General features: G+C 43.0%; 1 protein-coding gene across 12 annotated transcripts in view; it reads right to left on the reverse strand.

The window, feature by feature from the left end:
• The window catches only part of LOC109463049 (sodium/calcium exchanger 3-like), a 33,575-nt gene extending 29,652 nt beyond the window's left edge, over window positions 1-3,923 (reverse strand). For 3 of the 12 annotated variants that reach the window (XM_019759748.1, XM_019759749.1, XM_019759747.1), the window contains exon 1: window positions 1,028-1,545. The gene's annotated coding sequence lies outside the window, so the exon portion shown is untranslated. Of the gene's footprint in view, window positions 1-1,027; window positions 1,550-3,805 lie in introns of those variants that run through there. The other 9 variants (XM_019759745.1, XM_019759744.1, XM_019759752.1 and 6 more) reach the window with 6 other exon arrangements.
• Window positions 3,924-12,360: the final 8,437 nt, after the last annotated feature.

The raw sequence follows: 12,360 nt of genomic DNA on the forward strand, positions 1-12,360 counted from the left end.
GTGTGAGGTTGAACGGGAGAGAAGGTTTCTGCCGCAGTCAATTGATGTTTCCATCTGCACAACAATACTGTGGCGAAGCGGTGGGAGGAATGCTAGCAGGGAAATGCACGTCGCTAGCCAAATTTTCGACCAAAAACATCATCATTTTGTTAAGATGACATCAGGAACGAATAAATGCAAATATGTATGGTTATCTATGCTTTTTAAATGCCAAACATGACCACTTCGCAGGCATTACGGACATATCCGTCCATTTCATTTGTGTATCACAAAATTATGACTTGCATAAGTGTACACCCCAAACTGAGCTTATGAAAGTCTAATGCTGTAATTGGTTTATCCCTACTGTCACCTAATGTTTTTTTAGATTTCTTTGCAAGGTTGGTGATGGAGTAGAGAGGGTCATATATTTCACCGGACATTTAAAGAGAATTGCTATGAAGGATGATATGGTATCCAGAAGGTCAACAGCTCGGTCTCTGTCCAATTTTCCAATCGTGTATTTGATGGCCACAAGAAGACAAAGGTTCTTTACACAAGAAACCGCTAAAACCATTACCATTGTAAACCATCGGGAGGTCCCACCGCCAACATCGCAGCTGACGCACCGGTGTGCACGGTAATAAAAACCGGCTCTGTTCCAATGATTTTCCGAACAATCTACTAAAATGATGTGCCTGTAATATTTGACCCGGAAGCGTGATGTTTAAGAGGACACTGGGCGGGCATGCACGTACTGTTGGAGATATTGGATATATAAATGCAGACGACATGACTGTAAAGCTGAACATGTTACTGGCAGTGGGCACCGTGCACTGGGCCGCCAAAAGCTCAGGCACAAGGATCAGCTACCGATTGAAAAAATCTGTTCTGTTAAAGCTCTAATACAGCCCACTCCTTCTCCTAAACACTGTACAAACGTATCGTTTGTAATGACGTCTCAGGAAGGGACGTTTCTCTGCTGTGTGTGTGAGGTATTGCCCACTACAGTGGCGTAAGTTCGTGCTGAGCAACCTGTCCGGCTCACCTGCTCTGTTTGCCCCTCCTACTCCCACGGCGCGACCGCAGTGACAGGTACAACACAGGCTCTCGGCACGCAGCTTCGTGAGCGAGAGAGACTACAGGTCACTTTGTAGACTCTGCAGTTCTAGGATCGATCTGACACTGTCCTGTTGCTACCAACAGTCTAGGTTGTTCCCTCTGCCATGAAGTTACGCCCAGCGCACCTTTCCCATGTCGCGGTGCCAGTCACGCTCCACCATGCAGCACGCCGTGCAGACAAACCCCGCCGTACACAGTCCGCGTCTTCCGTCACTGCACAAGGCGATCGTACTTCTGCAATAATGCTAGCAGGATGGCCTCTTCTCAACACGTCAATCTCTAACTGGTCGCAGCGTTCTGTGGCCCACTACGCACGGCGTTCACATCCGAATATAATCACCCTTCAATGAAGTCTGTGCAAATAAGCAGCAATTAGAGTCACCTAGCAACCGTGTACCTTTGTCTCGGCGTGTAACCCACCCGAGTTGTATCTAAGCAGGTGACGTCAAAAGCGACCGAGCGCGGTAGGGTATTCCTACCTTCCTCGTGTTCTCGGCCTCAATAAACGCGCTTTCCCAGCCCGCAGAATTTAAGAATCATGTCTTGGCGTTGGCAAAACATAATCACCATGACAAGTGTTCCTGTGCACACATATCAACCTTCGTCATGAAATATAAATGACTACTGTCACCCTTACGGAAGGTTCGCCCGGTAGGGCAAGTGTTGGGACAGCTCGCCACACTTGCCTGCCCCCGATTAGGCCCATACATATATCCCCAGACCCGCCCTCTTAGCACGGTGACATCTTCATTATAACTGTGGACATAAATTATCACACACGAAGACGGGAGACACATGCACGGTGCAAGTGTGCGTGTGCCCGTTCAATACATGTGGCCATCAAATTGAATTACAGGCCCAGGACTATGGAACAGCCATCGCACTAGACAAGGAATAATTTGTTAACAATGTACGTCTGGTGACCCCATCTACATAAATCAGATATTTTCTGTTGGATAATCTATCACCGTATTGCGTGCTTTAATTTGTGTAATGCCTAGTGGTATTTGGAGAACATAAAGAGTCTGTGCTTCACCCACCCCTCGTACACTTTGTGTTAAGTCTCCGTGCGAAATCAATTCAAACGACGATATGCAGCCTGCTGTCGGCCAGGTTCGGCCAACTCAGGCTGAATATGACTTATCAGAGCATTACCTACAACAGGGATGCAGGCCAGTATATGTAATTTTAGATGAGGAGCGCCAGGCAACGTGCTCCCCCGAGCAAACTGAGTGAGTGAGCTCGAACGAGCGAGCTTGCGTGAATATAGCGACCTTCTTTTTTCCCAACGGATGAAATTGGCACTCCATGATGACAGGGCTCAATCTATCAGACGTGTTCACCAAAACCCAGTCCAAATAATCAAATCAGAAGTAGAAGCAGCGAAAAAACAAACATCACACAAACTTTTGCATTAAGTTTGCGTTCGTCCCTGAAATGCTGTGGGAGTCCATGTACGTCCACGTACGTCAGTGCCTCTGAGCTAGCCAAGCCGACATCTGGTGTGAGCTCGGGTTCACAGCGCACCTGCAGCACTTGGCAGCCGCGCAGTACACCTGCACCCAGCGGAAACGCACCAGCCTTGCCACCTTGGCAGAACACGTGAGATCCCGGGGAATAGAAAGCTCTCCGGAAGGCGCTGAAAAACTCACCTTGAGGCTTTTGCGCTTGGCCTACAAAACTATTCCCCTGTTCCCCATCACTCCAGCGAGATTATGAATATGCACAGGTAAACTGAATGCTTCTCCCATACAAAATTTAAAACTGCGTATCGATTATTGGAAATAATTCTTAGGTTCTATTTTTTTAAATCTTTAGCAGCGGCTCTGCAATTAAAAAATCCTAACCCTTAATAGGTATAGCCGGTATAACCGCGTAACAAAGCAGCTAGGTGTACAGTACCGAGTATAAACATCGTAACGGTTTACATACCGCTGGGTATGACTTTGCACACAAATTATGAAAAAGCATCAAAATTCGAAATACATGTAATAGGGAAGCCTATTCTTCGTGTATAATTTGTAATAATGGTCAACTGATCAGGTATTGTACCGCAAATACGACCTTGACATTGTCACAACGTTCTACATCAAACCTGAAGATAAAAGACAAACCGCCCGCGAACAGCGTTTGAAAAATTCCCTTATCAGACCTGATGGCATGCAGTAGTACTGGATCTCCGTGACCACACATTGCCAACTGTGGAACTGGCTGGACGGGGGGAAACGGAAGCTAAGCTTTAGGTTGGATTGAAGGAGGCAGGGTGTCGCTATCACCGGTCTTCACCGGCCTTCCAGGTTTGCCAAAACGTGCGCAATCCCTTCGAACAAAGGGGGGTGGAATCACTAGTATTTATAGTGAACCTACATCGCCAACTACAAACTATCAAGTTCTTTTACAGACGTTTTCAGACTTCCGAATTCAAGTTACGTATTGGAAAAACGCTTTGGTTTCTCTTCTGCTAGATATTGCATGGCAAAGCATTCCATCCGTCTAAATAATGCATTGCGCAGCCATTTCTGAAGTTTGATATTTGCTGACATGGCTCATGGCATGTATGAGGTCTACGCATTTTGAGAGCAATGATTTCGTCCTGGTGGCCATGTATAACAATAGTCATTGTTATATATATAGAGAGAGACACCAACTGCGCAGCTGTTTTATCTCTGCATATAGATATTTACTAACTATACATATACTATACCTGGAAATGAACACAGCATCTTCGGCATCCTTTGTGAAGGATAAGATGGTGGGATGAAGCATAAATGAGCTACAAATGTTAGAACATTCTTTTGCGCACTGCAAGGCACACTGCAACACTGACGCAGTACGCAGGATCAGCCAAAGTAGGTGTACAATGTGTTGGGTTTCAGCTGGATTATGTTAGCGCGCAATTCTAGAACTCTCGAGTGAATGGTTTGCATCAAACCAAGGACAAGGTCAATGGCACATGTAAAGAGCTGTGTTTTTGCTATGCGATGGAGGTCTTCAGAGTAAATAGAAGAGACTAGCTGATTGTTTTAGTCCCTTGCTGGGTCAAAGACTACTTGTAAAGAATACCTAAATAGAAGTGTCACTTTACAGCAAGCCAATTCATCACAATATCTAAAACTGGGCAGGTGAAATAAAGGAGAATGCAAAGTAAAGAAACACGTGGTAATTTATTTCAAAGCAGATACAAGTTGCTTTTTTTTTTACTAAAACCGACGCCGTTCAAAATTGCTGCTTCATTCGCCATAATAACAGATCTCGGTATAAAGATCCATGCCATTTTCCACAGTCGAGAGGATGTGACCCGAGTCACAATTTCGACACGTAATTGTACGAGTGTGGGTGGTTGGTAATCTGTCAAACGCGAGCTTGCATCGCGCCTGGAAATAACGTTACTACTACTAGTACCTGGCACGAGACAGAGAGAGATGGAGTGCATGGGGGGGGGGTCCTCCTTGGACTTACGAAGATCACCCTGGAATGATGATGATAAATAGTATGACGAATAGTATATGTTCTTATGATGATATTATTTCACTTGCACACTTTGATGTTTTTTTTCATATTTTCTTTTCCATGAATACTTCATGAATGAAACACTTCCAATGCAGGCCAGATTAGAAAACACCCCGGTAAGTAAGGATTTAGGAGCATTTACACGGGAGGCTTTTAAGTGCTTCATCATGCTGCGTACCACACAAAGGAACACAGCAAAATGTCTGTAAGCTGATCATGCCATTTATCCTAGTCTCCACCAGACTAACGACGTTGAATTGGCTGAAAAATAGTGAAATTCAGCCAAATGGTGAGGATAATTTTCTAGGGGAGCTTGTCCACCGTACAGTTTCCAGTGCAATTTATGATGCCTTTATCGCGGATTTAGTGTCCTTTTTGCCGAATTCTACTCCATTGTATCCATTAGCTCTTTAGGAAAGCCTGGTGAGGCTACATTCATCCGATGACACAGTAATGGCCGATTACAGGCAAAAAATAATACAATGTAATAAAATACCACTTGCTTGTCGGTGTGAAGGAAGCTAAAATCTAACTGATGACATCTTCGGAACGAATATGTTAATGGACTGTTTTAATACCTTTTCTGTCGAAGTACCTACACTCGGAAAACCTTCATGTCAGATTTTTCCTTCCCTCGTGCGAAAATACCCTACCGCATCACACCATATGGCATACAACATCACACACCACACCGCATCCCAAAATATCACACCACACTATAATATCATACTGCACTGGGCTGGGCTACGCCCACACCATATCACACCATACCCTAAAACGAGAGATGACAATTGCATGTGATGGTGCCGATGGTTTAAATGGAGCACATCGGGCGGAGCCCAACTTATCGACAAATGTCAGGGGTTCTTTGATAACGTACCCAAGGTTCTCCGGATCCTTGGGGCATCATTAAGAGTCCTGCTGACGTACATAAGCTGCCTCAACACTGATTAGATCAGCACATACCTTCCAGCATTGATTTCTGACCTGTGCTTGTGAATCTGATCCGTTACGTCCGAGAGAGGCCGTTATACCGTAAATAAATACAGGGTTAGATAGAGATCCTTTGCAATGGTCATAATGAAGTCGACACGTACACATCGCTGATGCTGTCATATTCATCAACACGTTAGTCAGCGCATTTCTCTCTCTGGCGTTGACATATTACATGTATATTGTACATGGTACATACTTTGAAACTTTAATTACAATCTTGCGTACACATTCAGATATGTCCCTTGGGACCCTTCTAGCCTCTCGATAACGCAAAAATAAAACAGTTCCCTATTATCCAGGAGCTATAGTCAAATTTTTAACAGGTCGCAGTTGAACCTATTCAACTTGTAGTTCTTTTACCGAGGCAGGCGAAAGCGTTCGATAGGACTTATTTGAACATTCCACACAAAGAATTGAAATCCAGTGAGCCAGATCTAAATACACATCAGATATCAATGAAATCCATTACCACACTGAAGTGCAGTAAGTACGCAAAGAAAACTTTTGTGAGTCTTGTGTAGAGACGACAATAGTCGTTCTTTCTGCCTCATTTGTGGCCGTGTATCAGATGGGATTTGACTGTCAAAGACATGTACGCCCATGTCGTCGTAGTGGCCACGTCGACGTGTTTGTCTTGTCTGAAGTGGTTTCAGTCCACACTAGTCTTCAATGTTTGGAGTATTTTTATCAAATTGTAAAACTTAACAATGAGAGTGGCCTTTAAAGAAGTACGGAAATCATCCTTTGCACAACAGGAAACCATTCCCCTTCCCTGTCAGCTACAATGGCATACTAGTATTCACTCTTGTCTTGCCACATTGTAAGCTTGTTAAGAAATGCCCCCGAGGCGTTGCCAGAAAAGTATTTTGCAAAACATAACGTCCAAACTTCTATGAAGGGCCAGACGTGGATAAATGATGGTCATATCGGTATTTGTAACCAAACATATCTGCATGGCGAGGTGTGAACAATACGTGCAAATACTGAGTAAGGAAAAACCAATCAAATTATTAATCACACCCTATCACACCCTATAGGAGTACTTCCCAGTTCCAACGCATAATTCCAAGGCCCTCACACTCGAAACTGCTGTGGAATTATTTCTACAAGATGGAAACATTGTATCAATATTAACAGACTGATATAATCATGATGAACAGTCAAGGATGGATATTGCAAATCTTGTGTGATTAACGGTTTTGGCTTATTGGTTCAAGGGTAATGCATATGAAACATTAAAGCCGAACATATTGATTCAGACAAGCCCATAAGTACACGAAAGATCAGAGTTAAAGTAATGTACCATGCTATTTATTACGTTATCGGCATGACAGCCTCATACCATTCCCTCAGCCCGGGCGGTAAGAGGATTACTAATATAAGGATCTCACTACTTTCCAGTTCTAACATGTCGGAAGATTTACTCAAAGTACCACAAATGGCAATCATCGGATATCCTACCATTTTGGAGTAACAAAGGTCATTTCCTATTAAATCACTCATTGCAAAGTCATCCTATGTTATCTAATGCGCAAATGATAATAGCTATGACTCTTCTGCGAATGGTGACATTATCGAAATGATCTGTGCCCGTGTAAACATGCTTGACGATGTTCGTCTTCAGTAGAAACTTTGTAAGTGTACTAATGTAAGGAACAAACGGGTCAGTATTTGATTGAAAGCTCCATGTCTGTCTCTTTGATGGGTGTTACTGTTATAAAGGGAAAATCAAGTACATCGTTATCCGTAAAACTCTACTGATTAAGATGTGGCGTACAGCAGATAATGCCAACCTATCTGTTACCTCCGTGAACAGAGGTTTTGTTTTCGGTGTGTCTGTCGGAGTCTATGTGTTTGCTTCTGTTTCTGTAATCAACGAGGTGGCTATCAGGAAGTTAGTGTTTTCTGGGACTTGACTTCTCTTAAACTATCTTATTTCCTGTTTTCATACATTCAATGTCCTGCCATGTGCCTCTTAAGGGAGCTAGTAGGAAACTGCATGGACAGAATCAACGAGGATTTAATAATGAAGAAATGAAAAAAAAACTGAATATTTCACGGAGGTATGAGATCATCTTATATAGTATGTTCTGTTGGTATAGCCAAGAATTAGTTTGTAACCCTTCGCAGAGGATACATGCCGTACATCAACACATTCTGGGACATCAAAGCTGATCCAGGCGGTAAATGAGGCTACATCAGGAAGGGATTGATGTAGACTAAAATGAAACAAGCAACGCAAACAAAGCTGGCAGTGCGGATGACGTCTTCTGTGTCCTCAAAAAAGGACGCGTGGGGCGACCAGGCAACACGTACATGTGGGAGCGAAAATATCGTCCTTTATCGCCTTACTGCAGGTCTCACAATGACTTGGAGTGACATTTAGGCGGCGCAGTTAGGAGGTAAAGATGCACAGAGTAAAGATTCTTCGAAAACCGAATGACGTCAATGTCCGTTGCCGGACACTGAAACCAAGTAAAAGCTAAAAGCCAGACCGTAACGTTAGATAGAGGAAATTGATGCACTTTTGATTTTATGTCAGTGCTTATGATAATATAGACGGTGTTCAAAACATTTCGCCGCCATTATTTTGTTGGTAACGTTATATTAACTCACACACAGCATACGGAGCGGAGCGGCCAATCGTGGCTCTTTTCTATTTTCGTTATAGATTAGGTTGACTGTTTGGAGAGAAGACATATACAATCCTCTTACCAGGCAAGCTGATGTGGAAAACCTGCATGATAACGTTATGACACAGAGAACCCATGATATACGGACAACGGGCGTAAGCCTAGCCCCAGGCATTCAGCCAGCTTACGAAACCGCTATTTCTCAGGTTGGAAAGAATCATCTGACGGTGACTAACGTTTCTTTCGCGTCTCTCTAGCTTCTCTGTTGAGGATCATAGTGGCAAGAGAGGCGCAAATTGAAATGCTTTGTATGGCCCTCTGGACCCCAAAATTAGTGGAAAATTGAGTCAAATATGATATTTTGTTACAGCTACAAGATACAGTGTACGAAACATAAAGCAGTGCATGGCGCTCAGATTTGCGAACTTCTTGGCCGTAAGGTGGTAACGTCATTACCTTCGCCAAGAAGGTTATGTTTTCAGTAGCGTTTGTCCGTCCGTCTGTCTGTTTGTCTGTGAACAGCATAACTCAAGAAGTTTAGTATGCATTGTTATGAAACTTGGTAGGTGGGTAGGTCTTGATGAGACCTAGAAATGATTAGATTTTGGGCCCCCTGGCGGCTTTTGTTGGTACTGCAGCAGAACTTCTGGTTTTGATATCTCGCGATCTGGACATGCTACGGTCACGAATTTTTGTTGTTGGATAGCTCTTGAGGTAGGGAAGAAGTGACATGAGTTTGGGCCCCCTAGCGACTTGTTCTGGAACTGCAGGAGCATTTGTTGAAAAATTTTCGAAGGATGATAACTCAAGAACCGGTTGACGGATTGTCGTGATTTTTGGTATGTAGGTAGCTGAAGGGATGCTTGACATAATCAAATGACAATTATCCAAATCAGGAGCTAATGTGCATAATTAATGAGGAAATTCTATAAATCTGCTTTGTTCGATAATAGGACTATGAAACACTTGTGACATGTAATTGAGAATGAAAGAAAAACATCTGAGGATATAGATTATGTAAATGAAGACCTAATTTGCATAATTAATGGGAAATTTTTATAATTTCATAGTCGTAACTGCTGGGAATTTCATACTTGCCACATTTGGAAGTTAAGTGAAGGCGAACATCAATAAACATAAATTATTCAAATCATGACCTCATTTGCATAATTTATGTGGAAGTGCTATAATAGCCTTTTTGTAAGATAAGGCTATCATTGGGTGGAGAATATGATCAACTGATAATATAAGCCATGCAAATGAGGCTCTTATTTGCGAAATCAATGATTAAAATTGTATAATTCGTCAACCGCAAGGGTTAACATCATTTGACGAAGGTATGAGATCGTGGAACTCTTGTTGTCTCTTCATCTGCTGAGAGAGACTGCTGATACAGATACAGATCTGTGATTCAAAAGACTGCATGTGACAGATTTTGGTAAAGGTAGCCCTTAAGCACGAGGATGCAAACGTGAAAAAAGGACAGCGTTTTCCTGCGCTCAATCAGCCGCACTGTGATTCCCAAATGAAGGGAACTTGAAATAAGAAGACCATATGTATGAATTTTTATTCTTCGACATTTTTAAACGATGGCTTTTTTGCTGCTGTTCATGCAAAACATAACCCACGTCTTAACACATTTGCCATTTCTATGAATATAAAGATGGCATCTTTCACACATTTTTACGATATATTGCTTCGTAATTGTAATCTGCTCCGAAGTGTAATCAGTTGGTTAGTCAATCAGAGAACGGCTAATATCACAAATCTGAAGTCTTCCTCATGCATTGATAATAATGTGTGTGTATCGTTACAAGACGTTGTCTTTAAACACAGTGTCAGAGACAGATATACGTGTAATGGCTGTGACACATGCTTCGCCGTAGAGCGAGTACAAACGATCAATACGCACTGGAATCTGCTGATGACTAAGAAATCTCTCTCTCTCTCTCTCTTGCGGTATAGAAATGTTTCACTATGTAAAATTGGTTTACTGTACGTCCTACAGATACACGGGGTCATGAATTTAAAAACTGCATCTTAGAAACTGCACGTTACCTGAACTGACCATTGCTTGTAATCTCACCCTATACGTTTGCTGGGTGATGTAGATACAGATGGGCTCAATTACCGAGACTACAACCCGGCATGGATCTCTATCCAGCCTGCCCCGTGGTCAAATCTTATCCATGTAATGACCTTAAGCCAAATTGATAATGATACCAGGGCTTACCTTAGCATTGACGCTGTTGGTGACGGTTACTGACCGTTACGCGAGCCTTATCTTGCTTCTAATATATCCCCGGCTTTCTCACTGCCATCTGATTTGTTGCTGGGGTCGACCTCCTGTGTGAGAGAATACAGTTCCAAGATCTAGAATTCCACATTTGTCAAAAAGCACACACTCTTCCTTAGTTTTAGCGCACGAGAAGCACTTTCAATAGGTCACAGAGTCAAGACTGACAGCGGGAAGTGTCTGCCATTGACCTTGAGCCTGCACAAAAAGTGGCGAGAAAGACAAATGAAATATGTGTAGACCTATGTACGATTACCTACGTGTACGTCATGTAATTTGGATAATACAGTTGAATGGTTGCGCAACATTACATTATCATGTTTTAAGAATGGTATTTCGGCGGTTTGGACCTATCATTCATAGCTTTCATGAAAATGAGAAGCCTGTTCTAATGTAGGAAGTAGGACTTGTGACCTCCCACCAGCAACACATGATGTTTAATAAATTATGCACTCCTTGGTCGTTTATGGCTAAACCGATTCTGTAGCAATCTCCCAGAAAAGTAACAAAACTCAGATTTGGCACATCTCAATGCAATGTTCTCAAATTGGACCTTTCCTCAGCAATTCCGGTTCCCGGTGTTCATCGGAAACAACCTTCAGACTTTACTGTTTCATTCCCCAGATGCACAAGACTTGATGAAGCTAAAATCAGAAGTCCCTGATCAGCACTATTAATTATCAAGCGTGTTGCACGGCATGGCGACCCATCTTAAACCAGAAAAACGAAATAATGATTCGTATATACTAAAACGTTGTTGCATATGCCATCGAGAGTTTTGCGAATATTTTCCATTTTTGGGCCAGAGCACTACACAATGCCGCTTTGACTCTTTCCGGTTTGAAATATGCCATCAAATCAGTTGGAATGTATACCTGACGTTACTGTCCACGTCGTTTCCTTTCTTCGATTTCCCGGCTTTTATTCATTTTTGCTCGTCCTTTTTATCAATTATCCTTCGATTTGTACGTCCCTCCAGCAATTAATCCCTATGTAGGCGGTTTCCTTGAAGAAGTCTTTTGTATGATCCGGCCTGCCGCGGGTTTGAACCCGCGACATCACGATTTTACCTTGGGAAAAACACGACGCATCCGTTTTAAACGTCTCTATCTTATAGGTACGTATATATGTATTTATACATTTCGTCATAAGTCCCTTACCTCTGGTTCCGAAACAGATGAGTGATCATGAGTTTCTCGTGAGGCAGGTGGTGTGTCAAACAAACCGCCATCTTCACTGGCAAACACTGTGACACGTCGCTAAAGCCCCTGTCAGACCTAGCCGACCATGGTCTCCCGGCTTCTCCAGACCTTGGTGACAGAGAGTAAATTGTGAACAAGGCCTGCCATCTGTGATGGTATAAGTCATAAGGTAATCTGTTTTGGGGAGTTGGTTGCCTACCAGGTTTTAAAAGTCTTCTGTGGGAGAAGACACTATCTGCGTTGTTGCACAACAACGCAGAAAAACGAACTGGAGCTCAAATAGGATGGATTCCAGACCTTCTTTCAACCCAGCGCCCTTCGTTGAGAAGTGGTCGGGAAAAATTCATGGGGAAGTCCTGAATGTGTGACAGAGGCTTCGTTCAGATCGTCAGTAGGGTAGGAAATGATTTCTACTCACGTCTGTCTGGTCCCGACCTTGGGTCGGCGATATAATTAGTTACTGTAGCTGGGTTGATGACTTACAGTACAGATAGTAGTGTGTGGAGGTTCTCTAAAACGACAGAAAGCCTCGCATGTATCTAACGCCTCCTTTGGGCCTTAATCATCACGGAAGCCACGCATTCTGAACACACGTAATTCTCCAGTGAGCATTGATCAGTTC

Source organism: Branchiostoma belcheri, unplaced genomic scaffold (assembly GCF_001625305.1).
Source record: "Branchiostoma belcheri isolate BF01 breed outbred unplaced genomic scaffold, Haploidv18h27 scaffold121, whole genome shotgun sequence".
Lineage (NCBI taxonomy): Eukaryota > Metazoa > Chordata > Leptocardii > Amphioxiformes > Branchiostomatidae > Branchiostoma > Branchiostoma belcheri.